Below are 20603 nucleotides of genomic sequence, written 5' to 3'. Positions count from 1 at the left end.
TTTATATGAGCTGAAAGTAAAAATAGGAGCAGGAAGGGCTTAAATAAATTCAAAGATGAGAGCTGCATAACAAATTGTTAATAACAAATTAGACTGGTTCAGGGCACGTCTATAATTTTTTCATGAAGGAAAACTGTCCTCTTCCTCCTAAAAGCTCCCTTAGTCCTGATATTGAGAGCTGAATGAGGGGTTAAGAGGGATTAGTCAGAGTTAATTGTTGCTTCCATGTATACACACACACACACACACACACACACACACACACACACACACAATTTTACTTTTGTACTTGTATTTTGATCTCCTCATATGTTGGAGCAAAAATTGGGCGCCAGGACTAAGACTTTGAGATTAGTAACAGTAAATCAAGCTGTCCCTAGCACACAAGTGGCACTGTAAATATTACAGAACAATAAACTGGATGACAGAAAACGTGGTTACTTTTACCGTGGGCCACAAAGGACACTTTCAAAAACCTAGTGGGACTTACATGATTGAACACCAGTGCTATAAATCACTGGAGTTGTTTGTTCAAAACCTCTTGATCAAACTAAGGTATCCAAGGTGATTAAAAAAGAAAACACTAGTCTTAGGAATCAAGTTCAGTTTACCAATACCACGGGATCATTCCCTGAGAGTTTCCTAGTATTGACATGATTGGGTACAAGTCACTAGGAAGACTGTGAGACTTGAAGGTCTGCAAAGGTATTTTGAGTGTTCCTTCTCCCTCCCATCTCAGTCTCTATGAAACCTCCACCAAAGATACACTAAAGGGAAAGACATCATTTTAATTCAGAATGAAGTAGGGGCAAAGCACACTCTCCCTGGATGGTCCTTCCTCATTACTTTGTTATTGACTATTGAACAAATTATCCTTAATAAAAAACTTATTTATTAGACTTCCATATGTGTACTTAGTATTAGCTATTTCATCAAGAAAGGCTCTTGTGTTATGTATCATATCCATTTCTTCAAAAATCTTATTATTGCATGTAATTTCACTTCCCTCCAGAACTAGCAGTAAAGCTGGTTAAGTTGCAATTACCAATACAACTGCAATATAAAATCAGATGTGTATTTCCACAGGCCCTTCTCATTTTGTCCAACTCTCTGTGGGCATGGATAGCACAAAGTTAAAATGCTTAAGATCAAGGTAATCAGATCACCACTAAGTAAGTAAAATGTAGTTGCCCATACGAGGTAATTCTGCTCCACCTGTGAAGAATGAAGAACCTGCAAGCAGCACCACTGCCTGCTGTCCCTGTTGAGTTATTAGGAGCAAAAGAAAGAACCCTTGCCCTTGGCACATAAGCTATCACACTTGAAATAGATTTTTCCAAAAGTGCAATCTGATCATCCTTGCTGAATGTCTGTAAACTCAGAATTATCGCTGGAGTTCCGAGGAGGACTGAGACTTCTAGAAATAAAAGGCCCGTGAAAATGGGTAAGTGCATGTATGTGTGCACGCACACACACACTGAAGATTTTCACTGAACCCAGAGAAAGGGGCAGGCTGTCTGCTTTCCAGTGAGTGGTTTACAAGTATTTACAGAACCTTTAGGATGTAACTTGTGCTATCCTGGGCACTGTGGAAGAAGGGCAATAGTAGAAAAATGGACAGTACCATTCCTAACCCAAAAAGATGCACAGAATTTGTAAGGGATTCAAGACAAGGAGCAATTATTAAATAAGGTGACTGGCAACAAATACCATGTTATGAGTCATGCTCATACAAATTCAATTCAGCAAACCTTTATTGAGTACCTTCTAAATTTGGGGCCCTCTGCCAGCTGTCTCAGGAGATAAAAGGAGTAAGGTTCAGGTCATACTGTAAAGAAGGGAAGGAAGATGGGGAAATATCTCATGTAGCGCCTGAGACAAAGCCTTCTGCTGAGCACTTCAGCCCACTGACTGATCGAACAAGCAGAACAGTTTCCCACGGCAAATAGCAGCACTTCAGTTTGCAGATGAGGGAACTGAGGTTCAGAGTAACATCCAAGATTTCATCTGCTGCTAGACTCAAGATTCTATCTAGGAGGACCTGTGTAGAGTTGTTCCTAATACTGGGCTGCCTTCTTAGAGACCAGTAAACTTAGAATACAGGCCAGGGGTTACCACAGGCTGGCCTAGGGCTGGTCTGTGATGCCCCATCACCGGTTCCCTGGCAAAATGAAAAACACACAGCCAATATTGTGAGTGTTCCTAAAACAGAACTTGATTAAACAGAAGGGACTATGTATATATATGAAGTTGTTTCCTTTCTCCTTTTGTGACATTAAACATCCATTTGCAAAATGATCATGCCAGTGGATAGCAGCTGTTGTTACTTTCCAAACTCTTTTTGTTCTAGAAAAGTAAACTCAGAATTGGTACTCTGTGTCAGTTCCTTGTGTACTCATTTGAATTTTTCTTTTAAATGGTGTTTGAAATCTAACAGACCATTTTGAAGTCAGTCTGTGTGCAAAGTTTGGTGATATGAAGAATCTACAAACTTTCAACACATTTTTAAAAGGAAAAAAAAATTCTGAAAGCTCTAGACCATTTTTTTTAGCTTATACCATTTCCCCAGCTTTAGCTTTCGACCATTTTCAAACTCTCCTCCATCCACATTTTTTAAACAAATTGCTCAAGCCACAGGAAAATGCCCCACTTTGTGACCTCCCTGGAACCTCATCCTCTTTAGACATCTTACATGATGTGAGAAATGAAAGCCACTTAAATGAAAACAAGACAAAAGTGTCGGTGAAGTGCATCAAAGGCAAAGGACTGATCCTCCAAGTGCATTTATTTTTCTGCTTTAAATGATCAACATGGCCCCCTCCACTTCAGTTTGCCTTTCCTGATGATATAAGGCTACACTGCCTCCTGCTCAGTGTCCACAGTAGCTCAGCCCTCCCTTCTCCAGAAACACGTATCAGGGGGAGGGAGAGAGAAGAAGCTTGGTATCTCAAGAGTGGGGAAGAAATGAATCTCATTGTAGCCGCATTCACCATGTGGGTCTGGCTAACAATAGAGACAGAGCTGTGAGGGGAATGGTGGCGGCAAGTTGCAGATGAGAATAGTTTATTGCTCAGTCGGAGTGGCAACAATCTGGACTTGTGTGCCTTTGTGTCTTCTATGCCAATGGCATGTTTCCCTCTCCCAAACTCAAAGCTATGGATAGGTCCTAACAAGGACAAAGAGTCACAAACTATCATCTGACTTGAGGTTATGTGTTGTCTTGTTAGTGACAATGAAGTGGCAGAACTGGTACTCCCAGGTCCCAGCCCTCCTGGAGACGAGGCGACACCAGCACAGCTGGGTCCAACATTTGCCAAACACCTCGGATGCACAGCCCTAGTGGGGCAAAGGCTCTGAGCTAGTTAAGGGGAAAGATCTTGCTTATCTACCTTTGTATATCTCACTTCCGGCACAGTTCTGGCACCTAGTAGGCATACAATAGATTCTTGGTGAATAACTAAATGGAGGGATACGATAAGTTTTCAATAAGTATGCATGAAACAGAGAACTGAGCATACTGTCCAGTCCAGTACATTATTTGAGGGCTAAGACTGAGTCAATAGAAGTGGCCCCTTCTTTAGGAAAAGTTATAATAGTGTCATGATTAATCAAGGTTCATTTTTGTTTGTGTGTCTGTCTCTGTCATCTTTCTCTGCATCTGTCTATGTTTGTATGTTTGTATCTACCTACCTACCTACTTATCTGTCTCTAGGTCTTTCTCACTGTCTCACTCCCTTCTTCCTTTCCTCCTGTCTTTCTTTCTTGCCTACTTTCTCAGTGGCTTGAAGGAGTCCTAACAGAAGAGTTTCAGAGGAAAAGCAAATTCTAACTTAGTGCTTCTTTTAGTCACACAAAGGATCATACCCATTTAGCTTTTCTGTACCTTCCATTTCTCTTCTAGCATGCATCCCCTGCCCTTTAGTCCCCCCTGGAAGTAGGGCCATGGCCTTTTAAGCACTGAGAACTCTCTGTGGTCCCTGTCATTTATTCTGTTCCTGAGACTCTCTGGGAAGCCACCAGGAACAGAACACAGGAAAGGTGGTAAGGGTTTACTCTGGAGGGCTTGAGAAATTGTCGAGCATAAAAGCAAAACTCTAGGCAAAAATCACCCACGTCCTCTATTAAATGAGGCTTGTCATCACGTTCAAAGGACAAAAAAAGCCCTGTTTCATTCGCTACAGTTTCTTCAATTTTTTTTTTTTTTTTATTTTACATGCTGCTTTTTAGGTTGGTCAGGGTTGTTGAAGGAAAGAGAAGGTGCCACAGTTCAGCAACCTCTAATATGAAAGTGAAGGATTTTTTATTTTCCCTTATGTGACACTCCTTACTGACTCCCGGGAGCACACCCTGTCACAGCCTGCTCACACTTCCCACACCAGCCTCCCACTGATCTGTAACCACATCCATACACAGAAGAAGCTGGGACTCCCCTCCTGCAGCCTCACGACACATGCAGGCAAGCATTGCCACTTCCTGCCAGCACAGGGCCAGAGCCACGACCCTGGTTCCCAGATCCTGTCCTTGCTGCACAGTGGCACAGATACAGACCCACCCTGGCTTTACCACTTGCTCCTGGCAAGCTTCCTTTTGATATACCTTCTGCACCAGGAGTAGCTCTTTTCTGGCAGCCTAATCTTCACTCTCTGTATAGGACCTGTCATCCCCAAATAAGCCCCACACTTGGCTCACAATGTGAGCAGAGTTTCCCGGGAACACCTGCCTGCTTTTGTCCATCTCTCAACCCCTCGATCAAACACCACCACCCTCATGAAGACTTGTGCAATTTGCACGAGTTGCAAATTCTCCCTCTCCATTTCCTATGGTGTTTTTTTGCTGTGAGCAGTTGACAAACAAGCAATCCACCTCAATTTTGTCATTTGTAAAACATATACCAATTACAAGGGAAAAATACAATAACATATATGAACAACTGGCACAGAGTGAGAAATCAATACATCTTGTTTTCATTTATTCATATATCACAAGTTTTATTTTCATTATAGTTACTTATATATACATCTTGTCTACAAAACAGGATAAGCTCCCAGAGCAAAGATTCCGTCTTATTCATCTTTGTAAATTGCCTAGCATAGTTCTTTGTGTGTAGTTCCTTAAAGTATCTATATATTGAATGAATAAGTTTACTCTCTGCCTCAGTTTTCTCATCTGTAAAATGGGAATGAAAATAGCTTCTTTATTTCAAAGCATTATTATCAGAATAAATTAAAATGCTACATATAGAAACATATTGAAAAATAAAAATACCAAAGCTAGGCAAGTATGGGCCATCATTTGATACATTTCTATATGGACACAAATGAAACAACGTTGCCCAATTTATCCAGTAGAGGGCAATGACACATACATGGATGATATTCAGATTCTTGGTAAGACTCCACAACCATAAATTAAAAAGTGAGAAACATTTTGTTATTATGCAAACAAAATAAAGTGATTTTTCAGTATGTAGCTGTTTCTTTCACCTCTTTTACTGCTTTGTCTATACAATTTATATGTTTAGAAAGGACCTTCTACTCCACTGGGTGTTTCCAGTGTGGTTCAGTGACCTGATGTTCTAGTTGCTCTATTCAAACTTCCACTTGCCCATTTGCCCAGAGTGAGGAATGATTCTAGCCTAGCCAGTAGGGAAAGAATGCTGTTTTCACTGGTTTTATTACCACGATCATGCGCAAAAGCATTTCTACAGGACTGGTAAGGGCCTGGTCCCAATCTGGAAAGCAGCCTGGAAGGGATTCCATACTGGGGGAGGGAAGAGAGAAAGACTTGGAAAAACAACGCTGACCATTGTTTCCTTAGCCTGCTTTGGCTCCCCTTAGTCTGCTCTGTTAGGACACTGAGCCCATTGACTAAAGCCATTGACATTTTCTTAGGATGGTCTAAGTATCCCAGAGATAAGGGAACAGTAACCGGTGGTGGAAGAGTGAGCACAGGCAGCAGAGTATACACACTGCACATGCTTCTATTCCTTACTCCTTTCTGACTTACTAAGTCTCAAAGAGAAAGATGGCTTGAAGGAGTAGATGTATGTAAGGTGTGGTATTTGCCCTTGAGGAGTTAAAAATTTGACATGAGGGGCGACTGGGTTCCTCAGTTGCTTAAGGGTCCAACTTCAGCTCAGGTCCTGATCTCACGGTTTGTGAGTTCGAGCCCCCATCAGGTTCACTGCTGTCAGCACAGAGCCCATTTCAGACACTCTGTCCCCTTCTCTCTCTGCCCCTCCCCAGCTCGTTCTCTCTCTCTCTCAAAATAAACTAATAAAAGTGTTTTAAAAATTTGACACGAGGCAGTCAAATATACCTTAAGTTAACACAATCCGAATGATGCTGTGAGTACTCCTGTGTGTCAGGCACTGGGCTAGGGAGGGGTAGATGATACAAAGATGAGATGTGAGTCTCACTCCAAGTTAGTTCACAGACCAGAGAGCTGAGGACCTATGTGAAAACAACTGAAAATAAACAGATGCAAATGTGGTGATAACAGAAATAACTACAGTCAGTTATGTTCTAATGCTTATTTTCAAAAACACAATTCTGTTCTAATGATTGTTGTATTAGGGACCATTTTGAGCATAATGTGAATTTTGCATCTGATTATGTGCACTTCACCTGCAGGAAACATTAGGTGAGTGGAGAAAACTGAACCCAGATGAACTGAGCAGTGTAGGAATATCCAAAAGACACACACGTACGCACACACACGTACGCACACACACACACACACACACACACACACACCCGCACCTAACAGTGCCTCCGCTCCCTCAGCTCATTGGGGGCTCTGGGCCACAGGCACCATCTCTGCTATTACAGCCTTCCCTTAGCTTTCAACCCCCCTCCTCCCACCAACTTACAAGCTGAACCGCTCTGACCCTCATTTGCACCAGCAAACACTGGGTCTCATTCAAGGTCAGGTGCCCTATTTATTGCAGTATTTATGTACTTCTTGAACCATTTTGCATGTGTAAAACTGCACTGCTGTTTACATTCAGTTTCTTTTGTTTTTGTGTATTGATGTGTCACAAAGTTTTTGTATGTTGTGCCCCTAATCCCATTTTCGCCATAAGCCCTATGGCTTTCATTGTTTGATTTTGCATAGCACAGTGATTTTTCGGGGAACGTAGGTAGCATTACTGAAGAACTGACTAAACAGCAAGCCCTTGAGTGCATAAAGCAAGGAGCTCCTCCCCTGGGAGAGGGGAGAAAAGAGGTCCAGGAATGGCCTTCCGCAGAGATGAACGTGGAGAATCACAACAATATGGAAGAACATGAGTATCTCCTTCAACTTGCCTCATAAGAAGACTAACAACAAACAAAAAAGGGCTTAAAATGGTTTATAAAAGTGCATGTAATACAGCAAAGCAAAATACATGAAAAAATAGCTTAAAAATTAGGCAGAGAGGAAACAAGATAAATTCTGGTGTTAGGTAAGCTTACGTAAGGCATACTTAAGCTCCATACAAAGATGTTCTAGAGACAGCCACACATTTGTCTCAAAGCTTCCTAGCCATCAACACCTGGCTCTCTACTGGTCTGATGTGATCTAGAGAGGATTTTGTAAATTCTGTGCCACAGTGTACAATACGGTAGTCACCAGCCACAAGCAACTATGACATGTGAAATGCAGGTAGTCCACATTGCTAAGTGTGAGGTATACACTAAATTTCAAGGACCAGCATACACACAAAAAATAAGGTAAATATCTCATTAATAATTTTATAATTATGTGTTGAGATAATATTTTGCAATAGGTTATATAAAATACATTACAAAAGTTTATTTTATTTGTTTCTTCTTGTGTGTGTTTTTTTCAATACGGCTACATGTGTGCCTCACATCTCTGGCTCTCATATTTCTTTTGGACATCCCCAATTCAGCAGAATGTATAGGCTGCATATGATGATAGATGATCATCTAAAAAGGCCTATTTCTGAATAGTGGTGAGGTCAAACAATGCTTCTTGACAAATGTCTGCGATGAGGATTTATGTGTGGTTGCTGAGAGAAAGAGCCAGTTGTCTTAGCAATCAGCTAAAATGAGGGTAGCATTAATGGGCTCTTGGGAGAAGCAAGAAGCCTGATTAGTTCATGAACCAAGTAAAAGACTACACCACCTTGCTGGAAGTGAGACCCAGGAGAAAACACGGATTAATCCTCATGAAATGAAGTGTAGCGTGTGTGTCTTTGGACATCTGCCCAGGTCTGCATGCTGTGTGTGTGTATGTCCATGTATGTGTCCTTCTATGTGACCCATGTGTGTTCTTGTATGTGTACCTGTGTGTGGATATCTTCCTGTGTGTGTGCATATATATGTGTCCTTACATGCACCTGTGTACATGCACACCATTGGGTATGTGTGCCTATGTGCACACTTGTGTGCATGACTGTTTATATGTATCTGTGTGTCTTATATGTGCCCATGTCTGTCTTCTATGTTTGCCTAAGTATATATGTATGTCCTTCTGTATATGTGTGTGCACACAGTGTGTGTCCTTGTGTGGGGTGTGTGCCCATGTGTATGTGCCTCTGTGTGTGTGCCTTTTACATGTGTGTGTATTATTTGTATGTGATGTAGATAAAAAATTGCATGGGAGGGAGAAAGTAAGTGTGGAAAGATATAGTCAGAGCCCAGAGGGCAAAGCACTTTGTATATCAAGTTTGGAACTCATCCTGTAGATATTAACAGGTTTCAAAACAGAAAATGCTATAGATAGATTTTTGGATAGCCCATATTGACTGTAGTAAGGAACCAAAACTGGACAGGAACTCTTCTTTTGAGGAAAGGGATATCTATAAATTTTGATAACTTTGATTCTTAAAAGTTAGGAAGCATAATATTTAAAGCTTCCATTCTTATATATTCTGTAGAATGCATATCCTTTTGCCTTAGGTATCTAAAAACCTGAAATGAAAGCTGGCACTATCCATTAGCATGTCAGTCCCACGGGGGGAGAGGGGGTGGATTAATACATCATGCACTTAATCATTAAGTTTAGGTAGCCCCATTTTTCCCCTCACTATCTGTAAAGGCATTTTACAACCTTTGTCATATCATCTTGTGAGAAAAGCTTTAGGGTTCTCCCTCTTTGCATGAAAAGCAAATAAGACCCCCATGTGGATATGAGCCTTCTCCTTAGTTTGCTAGAGTCAGAGCTAAAAACCGAACTCAGAGCCCAGAGCAGAGGTCCAGAAATCTACCTGCTTTTCTGCCCTAAATACATGTAAGGACATGAGTGATGAAGGTTTTCAGAGTATGGGAGGGATTTGCTGCCTCCCCTGCACTGCCACTCAATAACTTTTACCTCTGACCAACTCCCTTCTTAATCTTCTTAATCTGGCCCATTTACACAAACACAAAGGGGTGATGTCACCCTACATGTAGTTAGGGTATCTGTGCCTTTCAGCAAGGTTAACATCAAAGGACATACTTTTCCTACCCACAGTCTTGAAGAGTGAGTAATTTTAACTGTTCAGGCACTTCTATATTAATGGGTTCTTCTACATCAGTGGGGAAAAAAAAATCTTGATGGAGGCCCAGTAAATGCTCAGGAATTCTGATCAATCTTCTAATTGTCATGTCCTTGCTTGACTCACATTGGAATGTTACTCAGGGTTTACAGAATATGAGTGACAAAAAGGCCCAGTCTTCACAAACTTAAACTTAAGTGAAACCATTTAAGTGTTACATATGCTACTGAATATTTTAACTGTTAGATGAAAATAATCAATCTAAGCCATCTGACAAATATATACATGGAACATTGAGTGCAGCACAGTAGATTGAGCCCTAGACTGAGGAATGTACATGATGTGGAGCTGTGGGGCACTGGACCTCATGACATACACAGGCATGTAAGCCCTAGAGAAGTCCCACACTAGATGAATCCTCAGGCAACACATGGATGCCCTGAGTTTAAAGTTTTTTTGCAGTGGAAAGTGAGTGGTGGACACAGTAAGTGAGAGATACCATGAGGGACTGTTAAAGGGTTTTTAAATGACTTGATCAATTTCATTTTAGTTATTTGCTCTTATTCCAGCAGCTGTGGTCAGAAGAATAACACTGGGAGTGAAGTAGAAGTAGAAGTAGAAGTAGAAGACGTTAAGATATTCTAGACAGAAAGCAGACAGAGTTTTTAAATCAATAGTGGTGATTATGGTGAAGAAAAGAAAAAAAATGCTAGAGCTCAAGTAAGACTTTGTAAGTGATTGCATGTGGGAGAGAAGACAGAAAGGGACAAGATGACTCAGGAGTTAGCTGACATGACTGGGTAAATGTTAAGGCTACCTGAAACAGAGAATATAGAGGGAGGACCAGAGTCCACGGGGTAAGGAAGAGTTTTGTTTTGATTATTTTACATTTGCAGTGGTTTGGAACACCCACTGGAGACATGTCCAGGAATCCATGGGATGTCTGGTTCTGAAGCTTGAGACACAGTTTGAACCACACATACAGATGAATGAGTTATCAGCACCCTGAAATAGAATGATGAATATAGCTGAGATTAACTCATGGAGTGGATCAATTAAGAAGAGTCATGGCTGAGTCCTAGCCCAAGTCTGGAAATCTCTACATTCCAGGAACTAGTGGAGAAAAAAGGAGCCCATGAAAGAGACAAAAGGTAAAAACAAAAACAAAAAGGAAGACCTTAGAAAGGAACCAGGCAAGTGCAGTTTTATGGAAACAAATGGAAGAGAAAGACCACAGAGGATTTGGGGAGGCCCCTGAAGTAGATTCTTCTGAGCTGAGTGCTGTGCTCCAAAGAGGAATTACTATGAGGAGAGGATGGGGAAAAGCGTATCTGAAGGGAAGATCAGCATTGTGAGATGCAAGCACTCTAAGGATGCTCACTATAAGCCTACAGATTTCTCTCTCAATAACATCAGTGCATAGCACAAGGCTATGTGCCAAGCAAAGACTTAAATGTAAGTATATCGAGATGAAGTGACTTCCATAACAAAACAAATTAAGTGCCCAAAGAGTGCTAGTCAATGGAAAACCATAATAATCACACCCATCACATCATTTAAACCTCACAGCGGCCCATGTCTTAGACTAACATGAAGAATTTGAGGTTGATAACTTGCCTAAGGTCATACTGATAGCACATGGCAGGCAAGGGACTTGAACTTGGGTCTTCTGAATTCAAGCCCATACTTTCCCAGTTGTATTGCACTGAGCCCAGTTTCTTTAGCAAATTCCTTACATTTTGCACAGCACACAACAGAAAGTTGGGGCCATAAAATATGTAGGTCCCACCTCAGCTTTACTCTAGGACTGGTGGTATCAAGGGACTTAGCTAATGTGACAACACTGACTTGCATCTATAGAAAATGGGAGCTTCCGCAAAATTGCCTTGAGGTTGTTTCCCTTGGTAGGGCACTGCCACTTCCAGAGCTGTCTATCCAGTAAATATACCCCACTTCTTCCTCACTAACAGAGCCTCAGTTTTGTTTGGAATGGTGATGGGCATAGCACCACTACTCACCTCCCCAATTACCCCAGGCCAGGAGCCACCACATGACTGGGTCTAGGGACAGACCTGCCTGGGATGCTCTCTGTGCTCTACTTGCTCTCTGCCCTTCCTTCTTGGAATACAAACACAATGGCTGGAGGCACAGCCATAATTTTATGAACATGAGGACAGAAGCCATAGGCTAGATAGAGAAACAGGAAGACAGAAGGAGGCTTGCCTCTGATGGCAAATTTAAGCTATTATACTGGCCATGGATTGCCTACCTACAGACTTTTTGTTAAGTGTGAAAATGAAAGTCCTTACTTATTTAAGATGCAGACTTTCATCTATTCTGCTAATTGTTAAATGTGACCCCAGCTGATACAAAGAGCATCCGTGCCAGTGTTTCCCAGTACCATCCAGCCTACTTTGTTCCTACCTTTCAGTACCTGGGTTTGTAACTCACAATTTAGAGGTGCAGAAGGATTGATTTCTTCAATCAAGGGAACATGCAGGTAGCTTGTGTTTATGGAAGATACTTTCAAACCAAACAGTTGTACTTCTTTCAAAATAAACTAGATAAGCAAAACTGGATACTTTACAATCTAATAGAAATAACTTATTACCACAGAATAGTAGTTAAGAGCTGGGCTTTGAAGTTATACAGACTGTGGTATGCATTTCAACTTAACTTCTCTGAGCTCTGGTTCACTTTTCTGCAAACTGATAATTATACCAATCTTATAGTGTTGTTATACGGATTAAATGGGAAAACGTAGTACTTCGTATGGGGCTTTGGCACAATCACCATAACCTCTGTTAATGATAGAGGTCTTACCCCATCTTCCTGGGGAACGATGCAGAAGGGAAGACACAAAATGTCTCCAGGTAAAGTCTGAGACATGAATTGAAAAGAAAACTTTAAGCCAGTGGCTTCCCCAGCAAGTACTAGAGAGGGATCTGATGGAAGCAAAAGTGATTCTGAGAATCCAGATCACTTTCAGGTCAAAATTACAGTCACTGTGGGATGATTCGCACAGAGTCTAGGACACAGCCAGAAAGCTCCTATGCTCAGTCAACCCCAGCAAAGCAAACTGCACTCTGCAGTGGTGGTCAGAGATCCAGGACCTGGGGCACCTCCCATTCCCCCACTTCCTGTTGGCTCTCAAGAAAGTGAGAATCAACATTTCTCTTGCCAAGATGCCACATTATATGGGACCTTTGGAACTTTCTTATGCAACATGAAGATAAAGAAGATAACCATGCTTATTTATAAACCTAAGTGTACTGTTCTCTGATCCAGGGTTCTTAACCCTTTTGAAGTCTCAGATCTCACTGAACATCAGAGAAAAGCTGTAAACTTTTTTTACAAAAATGCATGTATACCACCACTAAATTTTGCTTATAATTTTAGAGTTTTCAGATCTCTCCCAACAGCCCTGAATTAAATCCATGTGCCCACTATGAGTGCACAGACTTTGGTAAATCATTCCAACACTAAGCATTATTTTCTTTCTTTATAGTAACTGTCATCCATCAGACTCCTAGCATTTCATATTTTACTTTTTAAAAAGTTTGCAGTGTGAGAGAACAGTGAACTATCCTTTCATTGCCTTCTATTAAAGCCCATCTTTCCAGCCTTAAGAGTTGTGGAGAAACAAATCTTATTTAAGGTTTGTTTTTCAGAGATTGGAGATTGTTTTCATTTTGTTTGTTTGTTGGGTTTTTCCTGTTTGGATTTTTTTTTTTTTTCTCTTCATTTGTAGTTGTTGGCAATAAGCTCTTCTGGCGGTCCAAGGTAGACCTATCTGGGCTTATTTTCTTAAGATGGCAGGAGGCCAGCCCAGAGGCTTACAACTGGGGCAGTTTTTCAGTAGACAAAGGGTAACCAATAGCTCCTGCCCATCGCTTGTGTCAGGATAACCCATGTCACCAGCTGCCTCAACAGAGTGGGATGTGTCTTATTCATTGCTACTTTTCATACCTTGTCTTGTTGTTGAAGGTAATCTTAAGACTAAATTCCTATGCTTAAATACAATGTGAAAATAAGGGATAGTGAAGAAGCCTGTATTCTCACACCCAGTCCCTACCAGAATGCAATGTATTAGACATGATCAAATAACCACAAATTAACCCCTGACAAAACTGATGATTGATTGCTATTTACCACATGCCATGCACCTTCCTAAGCAATGAAAATGAATTTCTTCATTTAATCCTCCCAACTACCCTATATAGCAGGTACTATTACTATTCACATGGTACAGCTGAGGAAAATGAGGAACAGAAGGTTATACTAGAGAATTTACCAGAAATTCCTTCCAATCTCCTTTTTCCCAGAGGAGATTGGAAGACCGACTTCTTCCCTTACATTAATTCAGTCCTCACAATAAGTAGCGCGTACTGGGGTGCCTGAGTGGCTCAGTGGGTTAAACATCAGACTCTTGATTTTGGCTCAGTTCATGACCTCATGGTTCATGAGTTCGAGCCCCATGTTGGGCTCTGTGTCAGCTGTATGGAGCCTGCTTGGGATTCTCTCTCCCTCTCTCTGCCTCCCTCTCTCTGTCTCCACTCATGCTATCTTTGTCTCTCTCAAAATAAATAAATAAAAACTTTAAAAAAAAAATTTAAAAAAGAAGCACATATTGTGGGAAGACTGAAAGCTTCCTACATAGCCTGATATAGATAAGATATTTGGAAGTTCATAATATAGCACCCAGAACATAGCAGCTGCTTATCCTATTTTAAGTAATGAACCAAAGGTCCCATAATTACTACCTACAGGTGCCCTGGCCCCTCACCACTCTGACACTTCTGACACTCTAATGCAGTCAGGTTTCCCAGAAGTATGCAATAACTGGCTTTAGTATTACTGGGTACAGTGAACTTACAACATGGAAAAGTCAAAAGATTATGCTCTTCCTAACTATGGTAAGTTAAGACCCTCCCCAGTCATTTTAATTTTATCTTTATATCTTTGTTTTCTGCTCCCTTCTCTACCTTTTGGTTACTAGAGCTTTTGGTTCGGTCTTCCTCAAGTTGTAGATCTATTGTATGTACATGAAAAACACAGTCAAGACACAAAGTTTATCTTAAGGTCGCCCCTTCCCTTGGATGCTCCCCACCCCCTCTGTCTTCTCCAGTGTCAAAACCCGCCCTTAGGGTGGGATCAGGTAGAAGCCTTATACACCCGGTGGGGATTCTGAAGCACAGCTCCCCCTCTCAAGGGCCGTTGCACGTCACCTTTAGCTCTAACGATGGCATGTCTTCCGAAAGGTTTTAGATATGTTAACTCTTCTGCTTGTGGGGGCAACACTTTGGGGGTCACCTGACTGTTCCCAGGGCTGCTGAAATGGGAGCACAGGCACCCTACTGCTCCCACTGCAGGTAAGAACATCCCGAAAGGAGTTTTCACAGTCCCTAAATCTTCCGACAGTGTGACTGTCACCCTCCTCTGGAAACATGGAATATTTTCAGGGCACACTGAAATTTTCTGCATGGAAGAAGCGGTAAAATGGATTCGCTCACCAAGGGTTACGCTTAAGAAGAGAGTCTGGAAGTGACAGGTACTTCTAAAAACTATTTGGAAATTGTGTCTGCCTGGATTTATTTTCATTTATCAAATATTATTTTGCTACCGTACCTAAGGTGGTGTAACTAATGTCTCCAATTGCACGTCCTCACACCCTGGCCTCTTGCCTGCCAGCCCTGTGGGAGAAGGGCGCCAAGTGACATCAGCAAGACTGCTCTTTAATGGCCGGCATTATTTCATTAAGGAAAATTCCTATTGCCCTTCTTCCCTCGCAAACGTGCCAAGTGGACAGATTTTGATTTTTCTTGGCTGAGGGAATTAAAGACCAGGGAAGTGGCTTTGCGCCCCCTCTGGCGTTTCCACCCCAAGTTCAGGAGGTGCCTGCTGAATCCAATCACTTTGAGCAGCTAAAATTTCAGGTTTGAATTTCATCGCAGAAATGCACAAAGCCTGGGAGGTGGTGACAGTATCAGAGTGGGGCTATTATCAGTTACCTGTTATTCTGTTGTGACTCACAGCTGGCCCAGGTGTATCCCCCCCAGGGAAAGGCAGGAGGCCCTGCTGAATGCCACATCTCTTTGTTGCATATTATCTCGTTAGTTAAGCTGTCAAGAAAGTTACCAGTAAAGAGGTTGGGGGTAGAGGGACACACAGAGTTTAATCCAATTAAAACTTCACTGGCTTTTCCACATTCTTGGTGTCCTGGCTCAAACTAGGAAGAACCTTTTCAGTGTGGGGGCGGCAAGGGGGTACAAAACTAATCTTACATGTTTATGTTGCAACAAGGTATAACATAAAGCATGAGGCAACAGAAAAAGGATTTGTGGGATGGGAGATAAAAAGAGCTCACTTTTAACAGTTTTCTCAAAGGCCTTTAACCCAGGGCTGTTTTTGGCGTAAAAAAGACTCACTGAACAAGCCAAGCAAGAAAGCTCTAGGAGCTTCTACCCAAGAGAGGTCTTTCTTGGCAGATGTTTTGACCTGACTTCTAAGAAGGGATTTGGTGATCCCAGGAAGATCTTTCTTTTGAGGGCTAGAGGAAACAATGACTGCAGTACTTGATGCCTTGGAATTAAAACTAACAAATGTGCTCAGATTTAAATCTACACCAGCACATATTGACACATATTGACACAGATGGTATATTTTAGTGCTAAATCTATTTTTCTTTGCTCACAATGGGAAACATGCAGTGTGAGCTCACTTGACAGAATGGGTTCTGAATGAAATCTGTATTCGAAGCAAACTTACACATGAGGCAACCTCAGGGTCTTTGAATGTCTTCTGAAATGGAACCCACAGGGTGAGCAAGAGCAGGGCTCTGTCCTCTGCTGGGTGAATGAGAGATGGCCAAGCTCTGAGGACTGCAGAGATTGTGTGGGTGAAGAGAAGGCCTTCTTCGATGAAAGCATTTAACTCTGATATTCAAAGACTCTATTTTCATTTGAATTCTACAGATAGGATGCTCATTACAAGAGGTCCTGATGCTTTCAGAAAATAACACCATACACTCTTTCAAAAGCAGTTTTCTACCTTGGAAAAAAATATTCATGATATAATGTTAAGTGAGAAAAGCAGGTGGAATTCTATGGTGGCATGAGTTAAAAATTACACAGTCATGGGGCACCTGGATGATTCAGTCCATTGAGCGTCTGACTCTTGATTTTGGCTCACATCACAATCTCACGATTCATGAGATCAAGCCCTGAGTCAGGCTTTGTGCTGACAGTGTGGAGCCTGCTTGGGATTCTCTCTCCCTCTTTCTGTCTGCCCCTCCCCTGCTCACTCTTGCTCTCTTTCTCTCTCTCAAAATAAATAAATAAACATTAAAAAAATTACACACTCATACATACATGTAGGCACACACACACGACTCAGTATGTTTTTATACTTGTCTGATACATACAACACTATTCATGTTACCCATCTCTAGGGAATGGGAGTAGAAGTAGAAAATTATTTTATAAGTATACATTTTAGTCATGTGAAAAAAAACCTTTGAGTTCTAATAAAACCTTGGGGGAATTATGGCTAAACTGAAGTAAGCTTGCAGTACTGAATGTTTCCTAAAGACCAACACAGCCCTGTCTTTTTGGCACCATACAAGGGTGTGTGAGTAATGACTGGTATTAATTAATGTCTAATTATTAAAGTTATTTTTTTAAAAGAAAATTTCAAGCTTAATATACCTAAAAAAATCTTAGAAAGTAGAGGGGCACCTGGGTAGCTTGGTCAGTTAATCATCTGACTCCTGATTTCATCTCACATCATAAATGTCATAGTTCATGGGATTGAGCTGCACGTCAGGCTCTGTGCTGACAGCACAGAGCCTGCTTGGGATTCTCTCTCTCCCTCTCCCACACCATCCAGCTTGTACTCTCTCTATCTCTCTCTCTCTCTCAAAATAAGTAAATAAACTTTAAGAAAAAATAAAGGCTTGTTGACAACAGCTAAGAGAACTATATTACCTTTTTTATGAGAAAAGAAAACAATCTTTTGATAGGATTTATATATTAGTGTATTGAAGTGATTCTTAAGCAGATGAAAGGTTATAGGCCCATTTGATAATCTAATTTTCAAATGATCTATTTCTACAAACTAAGGTCACAAACTTAAAGTGCTGTTTATCATTTGCAAGGAGGGCGTGATCCATGAAACTCTTGAAATCCATCCAGGCACCATGTTATCAATGGGATGGTTATACCAGATGTGCCTTTTTGGAGTTACCTATGGAAATTACCTGAGTTTGAAGCAACAGATAGATATTGGATATGGAGGAATGGGAAGAATATTTTTAAAAATCTTTACAGATGACCTTCTCCCAAAACGATCATTTCTGCCCATTGGGATCTCTGAATCTTTGGCTAAGAACCTCCCCTGTAGCTTCCTCTGGTTTTTGCTTTTTGCTATTGTTGTTCTAATGAGTAGGAAGAAATAAGGAGCTCTGAGGGAAGGCAGCTGAAATCTGTGGGGAGTGATTGCAGCAGCAAGTGGTAAATGAAAGTAGGCCCAGGCATGATTCCCTGTGATTAGCTGAGAAGCACACTCTGGGGACCTTGCCAGGATCAAGTATCCAGGTGAGGCACTGCAAGTAGCCCAAGGCCACTGTGGTGTGGTGCCATCTGAGGATAACCCCCGAATCTTCCAAAAGATACGGCTGTCTGCTTCTCTATACACCACCCCCAGTCTCTCCATTGACACTAAATAATCCAAATCCTTCAAAGTCTATGAGTTGTGACCCAGACTTCACTACATAGTAGGCCATGCAGGCTCAACAGTCTCTTCTTGGCAGCACCTCTCAAGTTTGGCTACACAACAGAATCACTTGGGGGGTTGTTAAAATCCTGATGCCATGGTCATACCCTAGATGAGTAAATCAATATTTCTGTCAGGTGAGATTCAAGGTTATTCAATGCATAGCCACTGCTTTCTAGTCCTTCTTGGAGAAGCTTTCCTCAAAGCATGCCTGCAACCATGGGGGCATTAGCAGCCTGAGGTTTCACCTCTGGACTCTGTGTATACATTTCCTGAGCCATGGATAAGCCTTTCACTTAGTGAGATTGACTAGTTAACATCTTCAAAGTTTATGGAATGAGAGCAAATAAGAAAACCTTATTGAGATGTCACATAATTACATTCTGCTGCTGTCCTTATTTTAATGTCTCTCCAATTTGACAGTAGTGTGGAGAAAGCAATCCCTGCAACTGAAGAGACACAAACCAGTGGTCAGCTATCCATATTAGTACATTAGCAAAAGTAAGTATGAGTCAACTCTTTTATCTCCAATATTGATCAAGAGACCAAAGCACACAAAGAAATTAAGCAATTTTAGACTGTGAATTGTGGAAATATTTTAAAATGTGTTTAGAAATTAACCAGGATTCTTTCCTTTGTAAGTACTAGGAACTAAATTCAAAGTAGCTCAAGCAACAACATAAAACAAAAGGCAGTAATAATTTATTGGCTCATCTGGTGGATTTAAATATGGCTTGATCCAGGTGCTCAGGAAAAAAAAAAATCACACTTCTCTTTCCAACACCATTAAACCCTGTATTCTTTCTTGTGCACTGCATTTTCAAATCTCTTCTTTCCAAGTGGAAAGAAAGTGGCCCTTAAATGTTCAGTCTTCTATGGTCCGTAAAATCATTAACCCTAACACATAGATAGAACTCTACTTCCAGCGTCCTTGTAGCACATGTAACAGAAGGATTAGCTCTGCTTTGAGATCCATCACTGTGAACAGAAAGACAATGTCCCATGATTGGCCAGGCCTGGATCACATGACTACCCTGGTGCAGGCAGGTTAGCACCATGAATGGCAGTTTGGCCAGAGCCACAGGGGAGGGAGCACAGTTCTTGCACAGAGAAGAAGCAGTCAGGCAAACATCCTATGTCTACCATATCAGGTCAATTGTGCCCCCCCTCCATGTTGTTTTTGTACCAAGGATATAATCATATAAGGGAATAAAACCACCTCTAATATTGTAATTAATTGCTATCAAACCTTATGTATTATAGAGTACAATGCTACAGAGCAATTTGTCCAACCCATACATATCCTTTCTCAATGTTATACCCTGTGACACTAGACTGAATTTTTATTTGCTGTAAAAATAAGTTTTTGCAGACAACAGAGTAATTCCCATTGGAATAATTGCTCAGTCACTAACCAAGAGAAACATCATTATAAAATGGATCTGGTAGAAATATGCTTCATTGTTTTCTTGTATTTTTGCAAGTTTAAAAGTGCATGAAACCTAAATTAAGTGAATTAATGATTACAAAGCAATAATTCATATACTTACCAACATAACCACCACTGAGGTCAAAACACATTACACGGCCAGCCCTGCAGGATCCCCCTCGCTGTTCTCCCCATCAGCACATTACAACTCCTTCACTTTAAGAGGTAAACTTTGCCTTGACTTTCACAGTTACCATGTTATTTCTGTATAGTTTTACCTCTGATATAGGCATCCCTAAAATTCTGGTAATTCTTTTTCAACTTTACATAGGTGGAACGATACATACCTATTCTTTTATGTTGTGCTTCTTATGCTCAATTTGTTGAACAAATATTCATCCATACTATAGACAACCAGTATTTGTGTTTTTTCCTTGCTATGTAGTATTTCACTGTGTAAATATATCATAATTTTTTAAATCAGTTTTTGGTAGATGTTTTCATTTTTTCCAGTTTGAGCTTTCATAAGCAATGCCGTTATAAGAATTCCTATATATGTACCCTGATATACTTTGACACACATCAGGATCACATGGAAGATTTGTGAAAACACAGATCTCTGGGCCCCACCTCAGAGCGTTTGATTCAGTATGCCTGATGTGGGGCCCAAGTGTTTACATTTCTAATAACTCCTTAGGTGATGTCAATGCCACTGGTCTGGGAAAAATACTTTGAGAACCACTTATCTCGTCCTTGCTACTCAAAGTTGGTCCATGGACCAGCATCATAAGCACCATCTAAGAGATAAAATTCTATACCCAGAAATGTAGAATTTCAGACTCCAAACCAAACCTATTGAATTCAAATTTTAATTTTAACCAGATCCTCAGGGGATCTGGATATACACCGAAGTTGGAG

The 20603-nt window shown here is 41.0% G+C and overlaps 1 long non-coding RNA gene across 1 annotated transcript in view; it reads right to left on the bottom strand.

The window, feature by feature from the left end:
* The window catches only part of LOC144616387 (uncharacterized), a 442726-nt gene that overhangs the window by 305339 nt on the left and 116784 nt on the right, over positions 1–20603 (bottom strand). The gene's annotated exons all lie outside the window — the stretch shown is intronic.

The sequence above is a fragment of the Panthera onca genome, chromosome B2 (genome assembly GCF_046562875.1).
Source record: "Panthera onca isolate mPanOnc1 chromosome B2, mPanOnc1 haplotype 2, whole genome shotgun sequence".
NCBI classification, from domain to species: Eukaryota; Metazoa; Chordata; class Mammalia; order Carnivora; family Felidae; genus Panthera; species Panthera onca.
The sequence above is the reverse complement of the archived record's forward strand: the minus strand, read 5'-3'. Positions and strand labels throughout refer to the sequence as shown.